At 43.6% G+C, this 23403-nt stretch overlaps 1 protein-coding gene across 2 annotated transcripts in view; it reads right to left on the bottom strand.

Moving 5' to 3' along the window:
* Iqsec2 (IQ motif and Sec7 domain 2) overlaps positions 1 to 23403 on the bottom strand; it is an 84943-nt gene that overhangs the window by 37294 nt on the left and 24246 nt on the right. The window lies entirely within an intron of this gene.

Genomic DNA, 23403 nt, shown 5'->3' on the forward strand with positions numbered 1-23403 from the left:
CTCAGAAATCCGCCTGCCTCTGCCTCCCAAGTGCTGGGATTAAAGGCGTGTGCCACCACTGCCTGGCAGATAATGACACTTCCTACTCAAGAACTGATCAAACCTCCCCAGCTGTCTACCTCCTTGAAAAAAATAACAACTCTACACTTCCCTAGACAACTGTCTTTGCTCCACTAATATTTTTTTATTTGCTCTTTCTTATCTCTAAGCTCTGTGTAGACCCTCAGAGCATCCTCCCTCTTCTATCTTCAGCATCCCCACCCCCCAACCCCCTTTTTTTTGAGACAGGGTTACTTTGTATAGCCTTGGCTGTCCTGGAACTCATAGAGATCTGCCTGCCTCTGGCCCCCTAGTGCTGAAATTAAAGTAGTGCACCACCACCACCACGCTATCTTTAGCTCTTGACATCATAATGGATCTTGAGTAATTACCTTAGATGTTACTTTCTTTGGAAAACTTTGTCTGACTAACAACTAAGAAGGAATATCCCCCTCTCTCCATCTCCCTGTTCTCTAATCCATAGGAAAATAAATGCCTCTGGTATTACTTGGGATCTCTAAGAACAAGGACTACGATGGAAGTTAGTAATTAGGTATGAGGCCAAAGGACTTTGGATGGTGGGTAATTGTTGATCAATGGAGGAGGTTCTTGTTTCTTGTACTATTATCCTGGATCGATCTATTACCTGCTCTCTGTCATCCTGTTAATGTCTACTCATTTCTGTCTTCCTGCCCCTCACCTTTGCTATTTATAATAGTTTATATCACTGAACAGTTGAATTGAAGCTATCTTATTAACAACTCTCAAAGGATTTGGATTCCAAATTTTGAAGTTAAAATGCCTCTAAATGAATGATACCCACCAGAGTTACGAAATGTACTAAGTACTTGATGCTACTTTTTAAAATGACAATCTGAAGTCAGACCTCACACTGGCCTCTATGTACACAATCTACTTTTTGTAGACAAGGCTTTCTGTATCTTTGGCTGAACTTTAACTCTCCATTTAGTCAAAGATGGCTTCCTGATCCTCCTGGCTCCACCTCCCAAGTGCTAAGATCACAGGCATGTGCCATCTTGCTACAATTCATTTATTATATGGACTGGTGATAAGACAATTCTAAAACACAAATGTTATCACATTATACTCTCATTTCAGAGTCTTTCACATGATAGTTTGTTACCAAACAATTTTGGCTCTCAATCTTTCTGAGGGGATACAAATCCCTTTATGCATTCAATGAAAGCCACAAACTGTCTTCCTCATAAAATTATGTGCATATAGTTATAGACATGTAGCATTTTGATCTAATTTCAGGAGGTTCGTGGGCCTCATGAAGCCTATCTGGGAGCCATACACTCTACTCTCTTGCTCTATCTAAAAACATCCAGTTCTTGTGCATATGCTGTTTCTTCTGCCTAGAATATTCTTCAGTACTTAACCCATCTGGCTAATTCTTACTTATTCTTTAAGACCCAGAACTCAGGGTGAATTTATCTGTGCTAGCCCTAGACACAGGGATGGATCCTTTCCTTTGAGCTCCTATTCTCTACCCTCTACATCTTGTTTTCTTGTCTGTCACAGGCTTTCACAATCTTTCCCCAACTAACTGTGAAATCAGGGAAGACAACAACCATTACTTTCCATAGGCAGGTAATGTGTCTACTGAAATAAGTACCAATGACCACAACTGTACTGAGTACCCATTATGTCCCAGGTACCCAGTGATATGAATTCTGAATGCACTCATTTGAATGAGATCATCTACTCCTTAGTCACTAAAATCCATAATGCTGTGCATAGTATTTTGTCCTTTTCAACAGAGAAGTCAGTAGATTAAGAGATGTGTGAAGTTGTTCAAATAACAGAGTTTGGACAGAGATTGCCATGGGTATCATGGCAAATAGTGGTATACAATACCCTACTGCTCTGGATTGTGCAATTATAAGAGTGTATCATCAAAAGAAGAGGATCAAGAACTAGGACCAGAGCTCTGGACCTGGATTTCATTTTTCTTTTCTTTTTTTCGGTTTGGTTTGGTTTTTCGAGACAGGGTTTCTCTATGTAGCCCTGGCTGTCCTGGAACTCACTCTGTAGATCAGGCTAGCCTCAAACTCTCGAACTCAGAAATCCACCTGCCTCTGCCTCCCAAGTGCTGGGATTAAAGGTGTTCGCCACCACTGCCCGGCTTCCATTTTTCAAGATACCTCTTATTCTAATTCCCACAGAGGTCCTGCCCAAGGCCAGGCACCTGGCATTCTCCTTATCTATCCTCCTCTTCTCAAAATCCTGCCTGCTATGGTCAGGGCCAGCTTTCATTTCAGAACAGTTGTCACACATTTATAATGTTGCACACTTTGTTAGAAGGAAAACAAGATCTGAGTAGTCTTTCCTAGTCTTTAGTTGAAAGTCACCCTGCAGTTTCACATGTACCATCTCCAATCCTAAAAACAGCCCTGAGAGGCAAGTAGGCATTAGTTTCATGACTAGATTGGGGAAAGAGGTCCAGAAGCTAAATGACTTGCCCCAAGTCACAGAAAGGTAAATGGAAAAGGTTGAACTTGAATAAACTGACTCAACTACTTTTCCCTAGTGAGGTCATTATGCTTGGAAGAGTTAAAAAAGACAAGGCATCATCACGAAGGAGGAGGATGAAAGAGAATTATTATTTTTTTCAATTCATTACAAATGTCACCTATAGGAAGCCTTGCCTAGGAGCCAGATGGAGTTACATGTCTCTATTCTGGCAGCCAGCTCAGCATAATTCAGTCTTATTCCAAAGTACACTGTGCCTCTTTTCTGTCTGCTAGACTAGAACTCCCTGAAAGTAGGACCAGATATACTCCACTCCAAAAGAGCAGCATGTGTGCTTAACCACTGAGTCATCTCTCCAGTCCCAAGAATGTATAGTTTATTTAAAGTGAAGATAAAAGTTATTTTCATTGCTTTATGTGTATAGACTAGCTAAAGGTAAAGGGTAGTCATAAATCCTGTATTTATTTAAGGCATACATTATATAACTTTTTAATTAAGAGGTGGTCAAAGGGTTGGAGAAATGATTCAGTGGTTAAGAGTACTGCCTGCTCTATCCAGAGGACCAGAGCTCTATTCCCAGAACCCTTATCATCTATAACTGTAGTTCCAAGCATCTGGTGCCCTCTTCTGGACTCTATGGGCACTAAACAGGCAAGTGGTGCTCAGACACACATGCAAATAAAACACTCATACACATAAAATAAATTAATTAATAAAAAATTAGAAGACTTGGTCATGCTGGGCGATGGTGGCACACGCCTTTAATCCCAGCACTTGGGAGGCAGAGGCAGGTGGATTTCTGAGTTCGAGGCCAGCCTGGTCTACAGAGTGAGTTCCAGGACAGCCAGAGCTACACAAAGAAACCCTGTCTCGAAAAACCAAAAAAGAAGAAGAAGAAGGAGGAGGAGGAGGAGGAGGAGGAGGAGGAGGAGGAGGAGGAGGAGACGACGACGACTTGGTCATGAGTAGCATTTGAGGCAGGAGGAATTGCTTATGTATTAAGAGCATACTGAGCACCAAAGTTCGACTCAGAAGCTCACAACTTCCTAGATCTCCAGTTCCAGGGACATCCAATGCCTCTGGCCTCTAAAGACACCTGGAAGCAGGGCTGGAGACATGGCTCAGTGGTTAAGAGCACTGACTGCTCTTGCAGAGTTCCTGAGTTCAATTCCCAGCAACCACATGGTGGTTCACAACCATCTGTAATAGGATCCGATGCCCTCTTGTGGTGTGTCTGAAGATAGTGACAGTGTACTCATATACATATAATAAATAAATAAACTAAAAAAAGACACCTGCAAGCACCTGGTCTACATACTGAGTTCCAGGACAGCCAGGGCTATGTCTTGAAACAAAACAAACAATAACAACAAAGACACCTGCACTTCCGTGCATAAACACACACACACACAGATATAATTAAGTTAATAGTTTTTTTTTAAAAGAGTGATATTCTACAAGGGTATTTAATAAGGAGTTTCACAATAGAGCTCATGTTTGAAATTTGAATTGGATGTTTTAGGGAAGGTTTCTGTCTGGCTATCTAGGCTTTCTGTCATTAAATCCTCAGAAAAATCTTGTTCCAAGACATGGTTTTCAGCTTGGAAGAATGTGCACACTCATGATTCCCACGCTCATGATATCCACTATCACAAGCCTGTGATATCATCACTCAGGAGGCTGAATCAGGAGAATCAAGAGTTTCAGATCAGCTGGTGCTGACAGCTAGACACTATCTCATAAATCCAAAAAGGAAAAGAGAAATCCTCCTGGAAACTGACAAAGCAGCCCCATAAAACAAACAAAAGCCTTTATTAATCTGTACTCCAATCAAGGTATCTAAGAGGCTGTTTTTTCACTATCCTTCTGATCTTTTAAAATTTTTATACCTAAAAACAGTTTGTTATGGTTTCACCTCAGTTTGTTAACCAGTGATACAGTTAACATACTTATTAGGCAATACTATTTTATTGTTGAATCATCAAATCTGTTATTTCAACATTTTATTTTACTTTATTTGAGAGAGGATCTCACTCTATAGTACAGGCTGTCCTGGAACTCACTACTTAGCACAGGCTGGTCTCAAACATACAGTTCATTTTGTCTCAGCTTCCTGAATGGTAGGATTACAGTTGAAAGCTACCATGCCCAATCTAATTCTACATTTTCAATGGGTATTTTTTTCTTACTGATTTCCAGGAGACTGTATAGATTTAGACAGAGATAGCAACATTTTATCTGATATCTATATAGTAAAGATACTTTCTAGTGCCTTGTTATTTATGTCTTGTTTTTTTTTGTTGTTTTGTTTTGTTTTTCGAGACAGGGTTTCTCTGTATAGCCCTGGCTGTCTTGAAACTCACTCCTTAGACCAGGCTAGCCTCAAACTCTAGAACTCAGAAATCCGCCTGCCTCTGCCTCCCAAGTGCTGGGATTAAAGGCGTGTGCCACCACTGCCTGGCTTGTTATTTAATATCTTAATGCATATACATTATCTTTCTCCACACAGAAGAAGTTTTACATGTTAATGAAGAAAAAAATATTACTCTATTTTATAGCTCCTATTTTGGTTTTTGTTGTTGTTTTGTTTTTTTTTGAGAAGGGATCTGGGAGCTCATTATGTTGCCCTTGCTAGCTTTGAACTCCTGACCTCATGAAATCCTTCTGTTTCAGCTTGGTGAGTATCTGGGATGCTGGCATGCACCATCACAGTAGGCTTGACTCATAGGCTTTATTTTCATTGTTGTTGCTGTTGTTTTTTCAAGATAGGGTATCACTATGTAACTTTGGTTGTCCTACATACTCACTCTATAGATCAGACTGGCTTTGAACTGACAGAGATCCATCTGCCTCTGCCTCCTGATTGCTGGGATTAAAGGCGTGCACACCACTCAGGTTCTTAAAGCCTCACATTGCAAGGCTATATGAATATTATAATTAAAATATTCCAGATTTCTTTCTTGCAATTCTACAACCATGTCTTCATACGTGTCACTGATCTGAAATGTCATCTTTATAACAAATGAATTTCCCACTTCAACTTATGGGTTTACATCTAAACTCCCTCCTCCATTCCATTTATATATTCCTCTATTTCTGGGAGGATATGATATTTGTAATTACTGTAGTCTTAATTTTTTTAGATTTATTTATCTTATATTGCACATCACATGTATGCCTTGGGCCTGTGGAGGTCAGAGGAGGGTATCAGATCTTCTAGAACTGGAGTTATGGATGGTTGTGAGTCACCATGTGGGTGCTGGGAATTGAACCCAGGCCCTCTGTGAGAGCAAACAGTGCCCTTAACTGTTGAGTCATCTTTCCAGTTCGTTAATGTGCACGTTTATGGTAAGGTTTGCATCCATCTAGTAGGTAAATCTCCTACATTATTCCTCTTTTTCAAAAATTTCTTAATTATATTCCTTTTCAAAGGAACTTCAAAGTGTAATTGCTTAATACCGTAGAAAATATCATTGAGATTTTTTTATGCCAAATTGCACTGAACATTTTGATCAAATTAGGGGAAAATATCCTTGTTCACCATATGGAAAATCTTTTCATCCTCAAATAGGAGGTAATCCTTGATGCAGTCAAGTCTTCCAGCCTTCAATAAAAATTTGCAGCCCTTTGCAAAAATATGAACTGATAAAATAAATAAAATTTAAAATTCAGCAAAAAAATTAATTAATAGATTAGTTTGTGTTATAAAATAAAACTCTGCACATACCTATTGTTAAAAAACAAAAAAAAATTGCAGCCCTTTACAAAAAAAAATTCCTGTTTCATATAAATTTCTAGGGAGTTTGTAAATTATTTTTTTTTACTACTGTAAATAGTATCTTTTTATTTTTTTCTTTTGATTTTTTATTTTTCAAGACAGGATTTCTCTGTGTAGCTAGCTAGTTCCTGGAACTAGCTCTGTAGATCAGGGTGGCCTCGAATTCAGAGATCTGCCTGCCTCTGCTGGGATTAAAGTGCTGGGATTAAAGGTGTGAGCCACCATCACCCTGCAAAAGTATCCTTTTCTATTCTGTCATTTAGTTAGATGTCACTGGTATTCAGAGACGCTAATGTCTTGAGTACATATTTGCCCTGTATGAATCTATCACACTGGAATTTCTGTTATTGAAGGAAGCTTTCATTTTATTCTCTTTGACTAGACAATCATATCATCTTCAAATAATGCTAATTATGATTCATTCTAATATTTATACAACTCATTTCTTTTTAGATACCATTGTTTATAATTGTAATGAAATGTATATACATATGAAATCATCATATAACAAATTCAATAAAAGTTATTTTTAAAATCACAGGTCGCCAGGCAGTGGTGGCGCACGCCTTTAATCCCAGCACTTGGGAGGTAGAGGCAGGCGGATTTCTGAGTTCGAGAGTTCGAGGCTAGCCTGGTCTACAGAGTGAGTTCCAGGACAGCCAGGGCTACACAGAGAAACCCTGTCTCGAAAAACCAAAAAAAAAAAAAAAAAAAAAATCACAGGTTAAAATTTCAAAAAAAATTTTAAGTAATCGTGATAGCAATCATTCTTTGTTTTTGAATTTAATGGAAATGTATTAAGTGCTTTTCATTGTTACTTTTGATTGTCTCTGATTTCTGATAAAAACAAACCTTTACCAATTTAAGGAAACTGTCACTAATTCCTAGCTTATGTAACAAGTTATTCCAATGTAGCAAGAGAAAATATTGTAAATGTATCAGAACATTTTCTAGCATTCATAAAACAATCTTTTCTATAAAAGAGAAACATTGTAATAAATTACAATAGCAGAGTTCCTAATTTATCATTATTATTTTAATGTATGAGTATTTTGCTTGCTGTATGTCTGTGCACCAAATGCATGCCTGGTGCCTACAGAGGCTAGAAGAGGGCATCCCCTGGAAGTGGGGTTACAGAAGTTTGTGAGTTGCCTAGCAAATCTAACCCAGGTCCTCTGGAAGAGCAAATATTCTTAACCACTGGATCATCTCTCTAGCCCCCAGGGTTCTTTTTTTTTTTTTTTTTTTTTTTGGTTTTTCGAAACAGGGTTTCTCTTTATAGCCCGAGCTGTCCTGGAACTCACTCTGTAGACCAGGCTGGCCTCAAACTCAGAAATCCACCTGCCTCTGCCTCCCAAGTGCTGGGATTAAAGGTGTGTGTCACCACTGCACCACTGCCCGGCTGTCCCCAGGGTTCTTAATGTTAACAATCCTGAACTCCTAGGGAGCCTTCATTTGTTAAGATAGTCTGTCTGTCTGATGAAGTCTAGATTTGGTTCAAACTTGTTTATGTAGCCAAATCTGACCTTGAGTCCTTCATCTTCCAGCCTCTACCTTCTATTCCAAGTGCTACGATTATAAACCTATGCCACCAAGCCAAGAAAGATATACTTTTAATACTCAAATGAATTCTATTTAATATTTTATTAAAATATTCGTTATATCAGGTAAGGAGCACATGTCTGAAATCCCAGACATAACTCAGTCTAACATGCACAAATCCCTGCATCTAATTCCCAGTCTTGATAGATAACAGACAAACAAACTAGTTGCTCACTGATATATAATTTTTTGTTATGTTTTGTTTTTGAGAGCAAGGGGATTAAAAAACCAGAGCTTTGTGTTCTTCCATTTAATTATATCTCCAGTCCTGGTCTGTTTTGTTTTTGAGAAAGGGTTTCTCTCCATTCCTCAGGCTGACTTCGAACACCTACTCTAATGAGGCATTCTTGTTTCAGCCTCTTGAGTGGCCTGAGGACTGCAGGTGTGTCACTGAACAGCCAGTTGCCTACCTAGCCTTACAGCATGAACTGGGAAGATGGTTGTCTTTTCTTATTACTCAACCTTGCAAAATTTGCTAGGACTTTCAGGACCTCCAGAAAAACAACTAGACATGGTATTATTTCTCAAGAGAAAAAAATGACCAATTTTGTTCAATGTATCCCTTACTTTTCCATCCTAATCAGGTTCTTTGTCCTCTTGTAGGTAATTGCAGTAATTTATGTGTTCCTAGAAAATCACCCAGTTAAATTGCATTTTCATGTTTCTTGGTATAAATACACACACAACACACACACACAACACACACACACACAACACACACACACACACACACACACACACACACACAGAGAAAACATTTCTTATAACTTCTAAAAATTCTCCTCAAAATCTATGGTAAATCCTCTTTTAAAAAATCTTATTCCACTTACAAGTTTTGCCTTTTCTACAGTCATATCTGCCAGAGGATCAAAACTTTTGTTTTTTGTTTCACTGATTTCTGGCTTCATCTACAATAATTAGTGTATTCTGTTTTCCCTTTGTTGTTCTTTTTCTAGCTCCTTAAGGGGAATAATTAGTCCTGTCTTGTTCTTTAATAATAGCACCAGAAAGGCTGGGACTATAGTACTATAGTATTATTATAGAGTATTTGCTTAGCACTTGTGAAGCCCTAAGCTCCGTTCCCAGCACCACACAAAATGAAGTACTGGAGACTACAGATTTTCTTCTAGGACCTCTATGGACATACCTCATGGGCTGTGAGATGTAATGGCCTCCTAAATTAATTTATTTTAAATAGTCTATCCATTCTTACTTCCTTTTAAATATAAGATATTTTGTTTGTTTATTGAGGCAGAATCTCATTTTGTAGTTCCAGCCAGCCTTGAACTCACTGTGTAGACCAGACTGGCTTTGAACTCACAGAGATCACCTGCCTCTGCCTCCTGAGTACTGGGACCAAGGTGTAAGACACCACATTGCTGGACCTCCATTTTTTGATATCACTGTTAAAACTTCCTCTTGTTGAATTCTAATCAGAAATATAAAATAATATTTCTGATTAACTTGAAAATAATGTAGGCAGACTCTTCTCTCTGCCTAAAAATCCTTCTACAGTCTACCCAAATGGCAGTCTCCTATTCATAATTCAGAACATCCTTCAGATGCCACATATTCTAAAATCAACCACTCCCAGCTATGGAGGCAGACCTGAACATCCTTCAGATGTCACATATTCCAAAACCAACCACTCCCACCTATGGAGGCAGGCCTCTAAGGATGGATTTCTTTTAAAAAGGATAAAGTACAAATAGATTCCAAAGGTCCTCTTTAGTCTCCAGAAACACATTCAGAAAACCACTCCACAGTCACACGGGGGACTAAGGGACACGGGGCAGGGGTTGGGGGTGTCTGGCAATGATGGTGCATATTGGTTTGGAAGGGGGAAAGGACTGGGGGAGGATAGGTCTAGCTCTTACCTGCTCTCTGCCAGCCTGCCTGAGGGGGTAAGCTTCATGGAGTCAAGGACCTGAGTAGGACAGCAATACTGGTGTAGAGTATGAGACGCTGTGGACCTGAGAGACAGCAAGAGACAGGGAAAGAGAGACAGAGAAAGAGACAGGGAAGGAGGGGAGAGGCAAGGCGGGCAGTGGGGACAAGGGGGTAAGAGTGAGTAGGGAATGGGGAAAGGGAAGGCTCACAGGAGAGGAAGAGGAGAGGACAGGGAGGAGGGACGGGAGGAAGGAAAGGAAGGAAGATATGATGGGAGAGGGGAAGACAGGAAAGGAGGGTGAGAGGGAAGAGTTCAGGGAGAAAGGGAGGTGGGAGGAAAAGAAAAGGAAGGAAAGGAAAAAGGGAGGAAGGAGGCATGCTGGGAGAGAGGAGGAAGGGGAAGGAAAGGAGGGAAGAAGAGAGGGAAGGAAGGAAGGAGGGAGGGAGGGAAGGAAGGAAGGAAGGAAGGAAGGAAGGAAGGAAGGAAGGAAGGAAAAAGAAAAAAACCACAAAGTCAAGAAAGAGAGGACAGCACTCAACCACAAACAGAACACAATGACAACAGGGGGCAGTAGAGACGAGAGCCAGGCTTGGGCCTCCTGTGTTCCAGGTGACTCCGTGGGGACCTGGGTCACTGAGAGACGCTGGGACACCACAGCAGGGAAGGGAAAAAGGAGCCCTCCTCACACCAGACACCACAGGGGAAGGTAGGAAGGAAAGCAGAAGGGAGGATGAAAGAGAAGGAAAAGATGTATGGGTGGATGCAAGGGTTCCCCTTAGAGAAAACCCCTCATGTGAAGGGAGGGGAGGAGGGAAGAGGGGCCTGGGGCAGGTTAGGATGGGGTGGGGCATTGAAGGAGCAGAGGAGAAGACAGAGAGAAACCGAAAGAGACAGAAAAGGAGAAAGAGGAAGGGGGAAACAGAGAAAGGGCCAGACAAAAGACACAGAGAGAAGTCAGGGAGAGCCAGAGAATATCAGAGCAGAGGGGGCTGAGGGCAGAGAAGACTGACAGGATTTCAGTGGTCTTGGTGACAGGATAGGACTCAGAGCTAGAGGTGGAAGGGCAGGCAAGGTAGAGGACAGGGTGGTTCCAAGGAGGAATCTTTTGCTTTCAAGGCCATTACTGTCCCCCATACATCCCAAGGCTGGGCCCACACTCCACCCCTCTGCTGCACCCCACCCCCACCCCTAGCGCACAGTCTAAAGGCCCCTCTGGCACCTGCTTGATGTGATTAAAGTCCAGAAAATGGAAAGAGGGAAGAGGAGGGACAGTAAGTAGGGGGGCTAAAGGCCTTCTCCCTGCCCTATCCAACGCAGGTGGCCACAGACAGGATGAGCTGAAAGTGGAACCTGCACCTCCAGGTCAGCCAGCCCCTGTCTCCATAAGCCCCTAAAGGTATTGGCCATTCAAGAGTTCAAGCAAAAGTCAGAAATGGGGCTGTAGTTAAGGCCAGCTGCCCACTCTCTAATGCATTACACATCAGAAGATACCCAAATTTTTAAGGAGAAACTCTGAACACAAGAATTCATATCTGAAACTCCAAATAGCTGTTATCATCAGAGTGGCTGTTTCTCAAGTACCCTCTATGTGCTAGTCACTACTGCTCCCTGATTCAATGTCTCACTGCATCTGAGCTTCAGGCACCCCTAGGCTGCTGGAATGCTGGTATCAGAATGTCAGTGGCTGGAGCATGCAGGCTGCCGGTGTGCTAGGATAATGCCAGGGCAGTCACGAAGGCCATCTCTCATAGGCCACAGACTGTGCTGCTTCGGCCTCCTGGGTCCTTACCCGGCTGCCTTTCAGATGCCCACCAACCTACTCACTCAAGTCGGCTCCCTCTCCTAAACCAAAGGCCTTCAAGAGTACAAAAAGGGAGCCAGAAACCAGGAAGCTAGAAGGCAGCTGAATCAGCAGCCCAGGCAGTGGGTCTAGGTCTGAGCAGGAAGAACGGGATCAAGCTAAGTGGCCCAGGTTCCTACCTGCTGCTCCTCCAGGGGGGTTCCATGAGTCTGGACCTGTCCCAGGGGCAGTCCCCCTCCCTACCCCCTGCCAGTGCTACCCGGTTACTACTCCCACCCTTTCTTTTTCAGCCCTTCCCTAGAAGGAGGAGCCAAGGAGGAGGGGCCAGGCCAGCTGGGCTGTAGGCCAGGCTGCAATTGGAAACTTTGCTCCTTCCTTGCTCTCTCTTCAAGGGCTGGGAATTCCTAACAAGAGGAAGCAGTTTAGAGAGCTCTCTTATTCTTCACAGCCAGACCCAGGGCTGTCTTTCTCCCATGTGTATCTCCTCTGCAATCACCACAAACAACTTGTCTCATCCTAAAATGTTTGTGTCCCAGGGCCTATTTGATTACCCTCTATAGACAATTGAGATACAAAAGCTTAGTAGTAGTAGTGGCAGCTCCCCAAGATTAGGGCTTAATTGGGCTACTCCAAAATCTGAAGTCTGCACTCTCAGCCTTATTACTATTTTGTACATACAGAAATCTTTTAGCAGAAGCTTTTCACAAGCATCCTCATTTCAGCACATTTACAGACATATATAGACTGTCCTGGAACAGTCCATATCAAGTAAAATCCAGATCAGTTTCTGATATGAGGGTGTGGCCAGGAACACTATTCTTTATGACTATATTGAGCTCTCATTCGCTTCTGTTATTTTCTACATTGGCAGAAACAAAGCAACTGAAAAGCACATGCCATTTACAATCGAGAGGTGGTTCATCCAGGAAGACTGTCCATCCTGATTCTACAGGTGCAACAACACCTGGACAAGGAGCAAAAGAATCTCAGCACTGTTGATCTATCAGGGCACCCTGTCTACCCACGTGGCAATCTCTACTGTCTATATGGGTAGCATCAGAGACAACAGAATTTTGAGGGTCTGAGGGATGAGAACATTCCTAAAAAAGGAACATGGGTCTAACTCTGAGCATTCCAGCCTTCCATGGCCCCAGAGCCCAGGCTCCTGGCTGTTTGGAGCAGAAGGCTCCTGGGAAGGGCCAGGGTGGTCAGTGATCCAGAAGAAATAGGAGATGACAGGCCACAGACCAGCCTTCCTGTCTCCCTACCAGGACAACTGGCTCATCTGAAGAAAGCCAAGGCAGCTAGCAAGAGAGAGGCCCTCCAAACCACTATAAGCCTGGCATCCGTGGGACCTCTGTAAGTCTCCTCTGTTCTATAGATCACACAGTTTGGTTACTTATAGAAGAGCAATGACAATCCCCTACTCCAGAGATGCAGATGGGTTCATTTGAAAGGGTCTTTCTCTGTAGCCCAGGCTTGCCTCAAATTCATAATTCTCTTGCTTGAGCTTCTCAAGTCCTGAGACTGCAGGTTACCTACCACTCTCAGTTACTTCAACCTCACCTCTCTCAGATCCTGCAGCTGCTTCTCCTCTGACCCAGACCTTTCTCTTAGCCTGGCAGAGGTTGAGGACAGAAATTGTAGTCCTGACAGTAAGGCTGCTGATATACCTTGGGCAAGCCTCTTTTACTCTCTGGGGAGACTAAAACCTCCTCACTGTGGAGCCTAGTAAGTTCAGTGTAATCATTTGTCCGGGTTTATTTCTCTGAGACTTAGTTTGGTTATCTAACGAAGAGCATTGACAATTCCCTACTCCAGAGGTTTGACTGGGTTTGTTTGAAAGAGTCTTGCTCTGTAGCCCAGGCTTGCCTCAAATTCATAATTCTTCTGCGTCAGCCTCTCAAGTCCTGAGATTGCAGGCATGTGCTACCCCACCATGCTGTTACCTCACAGCGCTGTTTTTTCATTTGTCATTTTTTGAGACAGGGATCTTGCTACATAGCCTTGGGCTGGCCTGCTACTTGTTATGTAACCCAGACTGACCTCAGACTCACAGCAATCCTCCTGTTTCAGCTTGTTGAGTACAGGAATTACAGGCATGTTCCACCACACCTGGCTTACCTCATAGGTTCTTGTCAAGATTCCATAGGCACAAGTATGCCCATGATAACGGAAGAGCCTCACTTGAGCAAGAGAGTCTGACCCTTCTCTCAATGGACAGAGGGGGACTTTTGAGAAGCCCATTTTCTTTAGGGATGGGGAAGAATTCTAGGAAACTACCTGTTAATGAACTGCTTTTGTGTGATTCAGGCATATCTTAGCATGTTACATAAACTTATATAATGACTCACAAGGAACTGAATGAATTCAGGGTGAGGAGCTTTATCCAGCTACAGGGTACTAGTGAGTCCTTCATCTGGCAGATACTGTAGACTAGGTACAGTGCTGGGTTCTAAAGGTAGATAATGTCCTGTCTTCAGGAAGCTTATGTCCGAGAGGAGACAGACATTATGTTCACATGGAGACAAGAAGGAGAAAGAATTTTATACAGAAGAAAAGACCTGAGGTGCTGCTTCCAGGAACTTCATAGAGGCCAGTGTGACTGAGGGAAAACTGCAGAGACACATGTGAGGCTGGAGGTGCAGGAGGGGTTCAATATTGTAAATCCTTGGAGACCATAATAGGCTTTTCTTACTTATACTAGGGTTAGTTTGGAAGTCTGTGGTTCATTGGTAGGTGTGGGAGGGAGTAAAGCCCCTGGAGTTGTATGGAAAATATTCTCAGAGAAATATATTCTCTAGATTTCATCAGACACCAAGATGGATGTGTGATTTCAAAGGGTAAAGAAGCTTTGAATTTGATTCCATGCATTAAATACCCAGCAAATAAACTAGTAGCAGGTATCATAGGTCCCTAGGTGACCTAGATCCCATCTCCCACCTTCAGCTAATCTTTGTCTCTCTCCATTTTTTTTTTGAGATAGGGTTTTGCCTCAGAGCCCTGGCTGGCCTTACACTTGAGCTCCTCCCGCCTGCATCTTATCAGCATTATGGTTACAGAAATGTACCACATTCCCCACCCACATCCCCAACCTGCACCTCACCCAGACAGAATTACTTCTAATTCCCAGGCATACTCAGCTGCTCCATGCTTCACCTTAACTTGTGCTCTCCCTCTGGGCCCCTAGAGCCATCTCTGCACCTCAATAGTCTTCAAAAGTCAGCTAGAAGCTGTATCCTCTGGGAACCTGCCCTGATCCCACCTAGGCAGGGTGGATCACCTCCCTAGTGGCCTTCCACACTGCTCGTCTCTCAGCTACCTTCTCTCAACACTGTTCACAGTTTCGTCTACTTAAATTTGGAAATCTGTAAGAACAGGTGTCTCACTCATCCCAATGTCCCCAGCACCTAGCACAGGCTCAGCTGGCTATATATGTTGGTGGGAGACGATGTACACAGAACAGCTGCAAGATGGGCCAGTGAACACTAGAGGGCACTGAAGCCACTACAATACAGTGAGGATGACCCACCCAGGACACATTTCCAGGAGGCCAGGAAGCATGGAAACACCTCTGCTGAGCCCTGTAGCTCTCTAGCAGTGGGTACAACTGACGAGGGCTCCAGTTCCAGCCTCCTAAAGTACACTCTTCTAATTTCCAGATACTTTCTCTTAACAATCCACTCCCACCGCAGACGAAGCTTTAGTTTCTCACAAATCCAGGTTCCAACCACGCCTCCCATACTTCCAGCCTATAATATTGTCCATTTCATCTCATTCCACTTCATCCTCCCTTAGATCACTTCTATCCATCTTCCAAGTCTCAGTTTGGACCATCAGCTTGGGAATCATCCCTGGCACTAAGACTGATGCTTCCACATCACATCACACTTCTCTTATACTTGTGGGTCATTTTCTGTTTCCTAACCAGACAGTGGAGTCCAGCACAGGGCCCATCACTTTACTGTGCACCATCTTATTTGCCACATTGAATCAACTGGTATTGGTAGGAACTCGGTAAATCATCCTTGAATGAAAGACAGAATGCATGAATGAATACATTGATGCTCTGGCAAGTCACTTCACCTCCTCTAGATATGTTTCCCCACTCTTAAATCACCCCTACTTGGCAGAATGGTCATGAAGACTAAAGATAATGTATGTCAAGTAGTCTCTAACACTACCTGAAATTCAATAGATATTTTCAGAACCAAAGCAATAATTAATATTTGGAACAATAAAAACAAAGGAAGAAGAGGAGCTGAAAGAGACTCTGCCAGAGCCTGGGATAATCTCTGTCACTTAGACTTAACAGTAATAATAGAGTGGTCATATTTATTAAAAATAATATCAGCATCTCTTGCTGGACCAGAACCAGAAGGCCCCAGATGAGGTGGTAAGAAGACTCTAGTTTCAGCCAGAGGATGCTAGGTCAGGGTCCAGTTCAGAGCTATGGGCATTGCCCTCACATTTGGAGACCAGTCATTACTGGCACAGCTGGTTCCTACTTCTTTATTAATAGGTGAAAACTTGTCTAAGTGGTCATTAATTCCCTCTGTAATTAATGTAAAAACTTCAGGGTTTGTATTAATGGAAAAGTAAGCTCAAGCATCACGCTGGTAATATTGATAATGTGTGTCTGTAATTATATACTACAAACAATTATAAATTTAGTCATGGAACTAACAAAACAGAAAAATCTCTAAAGTGACCAGGAACATTATGTCAGTTTTTCTGAGGCTATGAAAACTGCCACAAACTGGTAGCAGTGGTCATTTGCACTGTGCACTTGAAAGGTATTTTTGGGCTGGCCATGGTGGCACATGCCCTTAATTCCAGCACTCCGGAATGCTCTCAATCGGAGTTCAAAGCCACCTGTGTCTACATAGAGAGTTCCAGGTTACCCAGGGATACATAGTGGGACTGTCTCAAAAAAAAAAAAGAGTTTAAAAGGTATTTTGACTTAAAATAAAGAAGCAGGCAGGGGCAGGATACCTCAGGAATAAAGCATATGCCTAGGATTCATGAGGTTTTGGTTCAATACAAACATCATAAGAAAAAGTTAAGAATTAGTTTTACATATAATAGTGTATTTTGATATAAGAACATGGAACTTGAAAACAGAGAACAAAGGTCACCTGGAATTAAGTAGGGACCAAAAACTCAGTGGATGGGCAATCTTAACATCTGACCTCAAATTTTTGTTCTCATTTGTTTTCTGAGACAGAGTTTCTTTCAGGGTGAGGGTGTCTTGGACCTCATCCTGAGGACCTGGCTGGCCTCAAACTCCTGCCTCTGCCACCCAAGTGCTGGGATTAAAGGCATGTGCCACCACACTCAACTCCTTTTGTTTGTTTGTTTGTTTGTTTGTTTGTTTTCAAGACAGAGTTTCTCTGTATAGCCCTGGCTGCCCTGGAACTCACTCTGTAGACCAGGCTGGCCTAGAACTCAGAGATCCACCTGCCACTACCTCCCAAGTGCTGGGATTAAGGGCGTGCACCATCACCGCCCAGCCACACTCAACTGCTAACCTCCCTTCTGTGCATGTAAAAACCCTGCTCAGTACAAAAGAAACACCAGGTTCTAAGTACTTTCTCTCCACCCTCATCCATTTTCAAGAAAACAGAAATCCACCTTGTTGTCTTGTATTACCAGAGGCTGAACAGGATCTTTGCAGTTAGATGATAGGAACCTTAAATCACATAGCTTCTAGGTTGTGACCATGCTAGGGTGCCCAGCAGCAGAGGAAGCCATAGAAAAGAATTTTCACAGAGAGAGAGAGAGAGAAAGAGAGAGGGCGGGGGGAGATGAGGAGATGAGGAGATGAGGAGAGGGGTCAAGCAAGCTATGAGGGATAATAACAAGACATAGGTCAAAGAGATTCACAGAGTCAAAGAGCAATCTTGTTCTTGACTTCTGGTCTTGATTTTGGTGGTGAAAAAGCATGGCTGCCATTAATTTACTGTTCTTAATTCTGTGAGGTATAGCCTCAGTGTAATCCTCCCCTCACTATTCTTGAGCTAGCTTGATTAAGCTTCTGTTCCCTGCAACAAGATGTATCCAAACTAAGACAAGTGAAATTTGGGAATACAAGCATAGGGCTGGTATAAGGGAAAACATTAGGAGAAGTGACTGCAATTATTATGGCATTTGTCTTTGTTAGCCCAAAAGCTCCCTCCCTCATTTCCTGACACTTGCTATCATAGCCACACATTACAGCCAGACGTTCACACAGAGAGACACTCAGTGACACACAGAGACAAATGCAGCAACCACCAGATTTGCTTATGTGCAGACACCCTGACATGCATGGCCTTGAGGCAGCATGCAAAGTTGCCCCTGCACTTTTCTCAGCAGCAGTGATGCAGAGCCTCCCTGACATGCAGTAATACACACCCACACATATGAACACTGTGGTGTTGCCTGTAAGGCTCAGGGCAAGAGTCGAAGCTTAACTGGGCTCTGCATAGACTCCCTCCCCAGCTGCCAAGTGACTCATCCCTAGGGCTGCTAATTAAAGCCAGGACAGAGGGGACAGAGGCAAGGGGAGGGAAAGAGAGGGAAGGCAAGTTTATTTTGGTGCCAACCAGGCACTCAGCCAGCTTAGGGGTCACCCACTTCCGGGGGCTGGGCCAAGCGGAGGCAGGAGAACCCAGAGAGGAAGGGGAGAAGAGGAACCATTTGCCCTAACTCATCTCTCTGGAGCTTCCAGAAAAAGTTCCCCCTTTGGGAAAATTACCCAGGTCCCCTTGGTCCTTCCTTCTGTCTTTTTATCAGAAGCCAGATCAATCCCTCCAGACTCTTGTTCTTACACACTGGCCATCTACCTTGGCACATTCTAAAACTAACTTATCTTTGTCTGTAGCAACCCTAGACTAAGAGCTTCCTGTGGGCAGGGGTCCTATAATTACCTCTCTCTGTGTCACCCCTCCTCAAAAACAAATTGTCCAACCCAGGTCTGCTACTTAGGGAATGAATGTTTTTCATGCTTCAGGAAAGCAATCAGGCTAAATTCACAACACTGCAGTAATTACAAATCTGATGATCTAGATTCTTACCTTAACTCTTACCTCGGGGCAAATTAACTTAGCTTTCTAAGCCTCAGAATCTTGGTTTGTAAAATAACCTGAAAATATAGCCTTTAAGAGTATAAGTGAAGACAAACTAAGAGACTACATATAAAGTATCCAGCCATCATTTGGTAGGGTTGCTGCTGCTTAAGATGAAAAAAACCACACCTGCACCCCAAGCTAGGGGCAGAAGGAATGATACAGAAACAAGTTCTAAACCTAGACCCACCACAGGGTACCAGAAGGATCTCAGACAAATCCCAGGAGCTTACCCGATACAGTCTTATGTAAAGTGGGGAATCACAATATGTCACCATAAATATACCTGCCAAATATCATGTGGAGACCCCAGCTCTTAGAAATAGCTCAATAAATTGCAACAGTAATCACAAATGGCGGGGGGGGGGGGTGTCATCAGACCTTTGACATCTTGGAAGCCTAGGATGGAGGAAGCAATCTGGGTGGATGGGGGCCAGGCTTCCCACACTGTACAAGGTGGGAATTGCTTCCCCCTCCCAGACAGAGAACATGTTGCAGGCAGTAAGTGAAAAAGGCTGGAGGCACAGGAAGCAGTAGGAACAGAAAGTTGGGCAGGGTGGGTAGCCAGGCAGAGCTGAACAGGAAGCATATGGGAAGGAAGGCCTGGACATAGCTAGGGCGGCTCTGGGGATTGGTTACAGTATCTTAGATATGTGGATGGGGGAAGCCAAGGAAGGATTGTAAGGTCTTAGTCATCCTAGGAGGTCAAAACAAGGAAGAATCTTCAAATATACCTAAACCAAATTTTCAGTGGGACAGATAGGGACACTGAGGCCCAGAGTGGGAGGCCTCCTCTGGGAACAAAGCCAGCCATTGCTCCTCCTCCCACTTCTCCAGACACCAGTGGCTTCTGTTGCCATGGGGATGTCCCTGGCTCAGAGGGTGTCAGTGGCTCCCCTACCCCCTCCCTCCTTCCCTAGCAACAGGCCACCTCCTCTTGCTCTTATCATTGCATGCCTAGCAACCTCAGCCTGGTCCCCTAGGCCATGGAGTTCCAGCCTGACCTTACAGCCACGAATGCCTCTGAGACATCTGGAACTCCCTTACCTTCTGCTGATGAGATCAGTCTAGCCCCTCCTGACTGTCTGCTTTTAAGTTCTATACTTGTCTACATTTTGCAGCATGACTCTATATCATAAAACTACGAGTTACTGTAAGGGAGGCTGTAGCACTGTTGGTTGAGCTGCTATTTGATGTTGAACATAGGGTTACTTCGACTTCCTCCAACTCAGTGAAGTCAGAACCATTTTATAAAAGAGAAACAAAGGTCCAGAGTATTTAAGTGATGGCAAAAGTCAGATAGCTTGGAAGCAGGATATGCTGATAGATTTGTGATCTTTAGCTATGGCCAGTCTTAATCTGGACTTTGGTTTAAGGTGCCTTTATGTCTGACAAATTCTGTTGGATATACAGGAAACCCCAAGCATCTATCTTGGCCCCCTGCCCCAGCTTTAATTACACTCTTGTACTGAATAGTGAAGGGCCCTAAAGCCTGGGCCCCAACATGGGTAATTTGCGGTCTACCTGCCGTGCTGTTCACTCCTTGCTATTCAGTAGCTGAGGCCTACTGGTCTTCTTCCTGCATTTTCCCCTACCACCCAAATCTTCTCCATTCACACATGTGCACATATATGTGCACACTCATGAATGCAGGTGCTTACTGGATGAAGAAAGTTAGGGTTTACAAGAGACAAACCAATTTGCCCAGTCAAATAACTAGAAAGCAACCTAGCCCCAAATGGAGGCCTTAGCCTGGATCCAAAGTTTCTCCCCGTTTTCTGTGCCACAGAGCCTACTTTCCTTAGCTTCTCAGCACTCAGGGGTGGACAATCTGCAGCTTGGAGGCCACCCACACCCCAAGATAGCTATAAATGAGGCCACCACAAAATTATGAACTTATTGAAAACATTATGAGATTGGTTGTGTGTGTGCATGCATATGTGCACCTGTGCAGATGTGTGTGTGTGTGTGTGTGTTTGTAGTCCAAAGGCTGAAAATAGGTGTCTTCTTCAATTGTTGTCTATTTTAAGACAAGCTCTCTCACTGATTTGTCAGGATGACTGGCCAGTGAGTTCCAGAAATCTGTCTCCCTAGCACTGTGATCCCCAGATCATGCCATCATGCTTAGCTTTTTATATGGCTTCTGGGCATCACCCAGAGGTCCTCACACCTACCTAGCATGCACTTTACCAAATGAGCCTTCTCCCCAGCTGAGATTCTTTTTCATTGTTTTGTAAATATCAGTTTACATGGTTCCCCTGTATGAACTTTGTAGATGACATTATGTCATAAAGTCAAAAGGCTGGACATGCCTGAAGAGATGTGTCACATATCCTTGTCCCAATCATGGTTCTTACCTTTAGAAGTGCTTTCCTGCTCATGTCTGTTTTAGCCCAACTGACTGGTCCCTGGCTTTAAACACATCCCTTGCTTTCCTAGTCCTGATTCTACATCCATGGACTCTCCTTATGTAAAGTCAGTCCTGTGTAGCCCTGCATGTTTAGGTATAGTCTACCCCAAGAAGCACTCCCTAACTGTAGTGAACCCGAGGATGTATGCATGGGGCCTACAAGTATCCTCAGAGAGCCCCATCCAACTGTGGTTCCAAATTAAAGGGTCTGCCCACTATTTTGCAAGATCTTGCTTTATATGTGCTACTGCTATAGGCCCTTCTCATAGCCCAAGTTTGATCTGCCTGCTGAATCCTCAAAGCTGTTAGAGCTTCCTTGAATATGAGCCTAGTATACACACCAGGAAGCAAAGCTGAGTAAAATCAACACTAGCCTCAGAACCAGAGCAGTCAGAGTATGCCTCAGAAGAATGCCGCCCCACCCCATTGATCTTCTTTCCCTGGATAAGGCACTGACCCTCTTGGGATCTCCTTTTCCTCATTTGCTTTTGTTTTGTTTTTGAGACAAGAGTCTCGCTATGTGGCCCTGGCTGTCCTGGAAATTGCTCTGTAGACCAGGCTGTTCTCAAACTCACAGAGATCCACCTGCCTCTGCCTCCCAAGTGCTGGGATAAAAGGCATTTGCCTCCACACTAGGCTCCTTTTCTTCAATTACAGATCAGACATCATAATCCATGCCTAATGCAGCTGCTGTGAGCATTAAATAAAATTAGATTTACAGTTCTTAGTATATGAAGAATCAATGATAGTTATTATGATTACTAATATTTGGATGGTCATTATCTGCAAAGCTGTTAAGAAGTCCTATAGCGACAGCAAAGGCAGGAATCTGGGCTTGGTGCTAGGCTGACTGGAGTTTGAATCCTGGCTTGTTTCCGCAACTATAAAACATAGATGATAAGGCCAGCGCAGGTTCCATCCACGGTGTCACTGGGTGGATCAAATAAAGCAAATCCTTGACAAGTTCTGCTAAGTTATAAAGGCCCGACATATGTCATCACATGACTCATGATTATGGTCATTTTTAAATCGCATGAACTAAAAGTTCCAGGAGCTTCCCAGCTAGGAGGAACTGACAACTAGAGATGAGTTCAGTCTGGTTCCTCAACAAGTTAGCAGGTACATTAACAGAGATGCTTATGGGAGGCTGGGGCTTGAGGTCATCCCAGGTTGTCTTTCTCCAAATCTACAGTAAGGACATTGAGATCTGTGTCCTTTCTTAGACAAGTGCCATCCTAAGTGCTAGAACAAGCTGTGTCTGGCCATGCTCCTTGGCTGCACGCAAGGATTAATTATGTGCCATCACAGACCTCTTGCCCAGACATCAGGGCTGACTATATCCACCACATTCTCACTGATTTAATGCTGGCCTCAGCATGTGTCCATCCTCCTCCTTGGACCTGGGTACCAATTTGCTCACCCCAGACCTCCTGCAAGGTCTAGGATAAATTCTGTCTGTACACAGACAACTTCTGACCCTGGCCCATGTCCAGTAGTGTGCATGGCATGATAGGAACTGTGCTGTTACATATGGTTGGGGAAGCTGTGCTCCACCCAAGGGTTTACAGCTGAGAGGTAGTGAATAGGGGCTAACATCCTATTTATGCTGTGTTTACCAACCTGGGAAGCCTGGTGAGCAAGGTTCACAAGAAAGGGAACATTTTTCCAATTGATCCATTCAGAAGGAAGAATAGCTCCTTAAGTGATCTGTTTTCTACCCATCACAAAGATGTCATATTTACTAGTGCAAGCCTAAAGAGCATAGACTGTCCCCATTACATGTCTCTACTGCCTTGGCCCATCTTATCTCAAAAGTCATAGTTCCCAATCCAGATGCTAAGACTAGACCATACCCTAAACTGCCTCACCATCCCTACATTATCCCTATTTCTGACACTTCTGCCTTCCTGAGGTTTCTGACAGATGAGGGCCAGAGGCCTGCACAAAGGGCCCTGGTCTTACTCCAGCTTCAGTTCTGTTTCCTCAAGTGCCAACAGATCATCTTTAAACCTTACCAAAGCTTAGAAACTTTTAACCAAGCATGCAAAACTGCTTCCTTGTCACCATTATCTTCCCTCTCCCCTCCCTCCCTCCTTCCCTCCCTCCCTCCCTCCCTTCCTTCCTTCCTTCCTTCCTTCTGGGTTTTTCGAGACAGGGTTTCTCTGTGTAGCCCTGGCCATCCTAGAACTCACTCTGTAGATGAGGCTGGCCTCGAACTCACAGATCCAACTGCCTCTGCCTCCCAAGTGCTGGGACTAAAGGCATGCACCACCACCA

Source organism: Grammomys surdaster, unplaced genomic scaffold, assembly GCF_004785775.1.
Source record: "Grammomys surdaster isolate TR1022 unplaced genomic scaffold, NIH_TR_1.0 216, whole genome shotgun sequence".
Lineage (NCBI taxonomy): Eukaryota > Metazoa > Chordata > Mammalia > Rodentia > Muridae > Grammomys > Grammomys surdaster.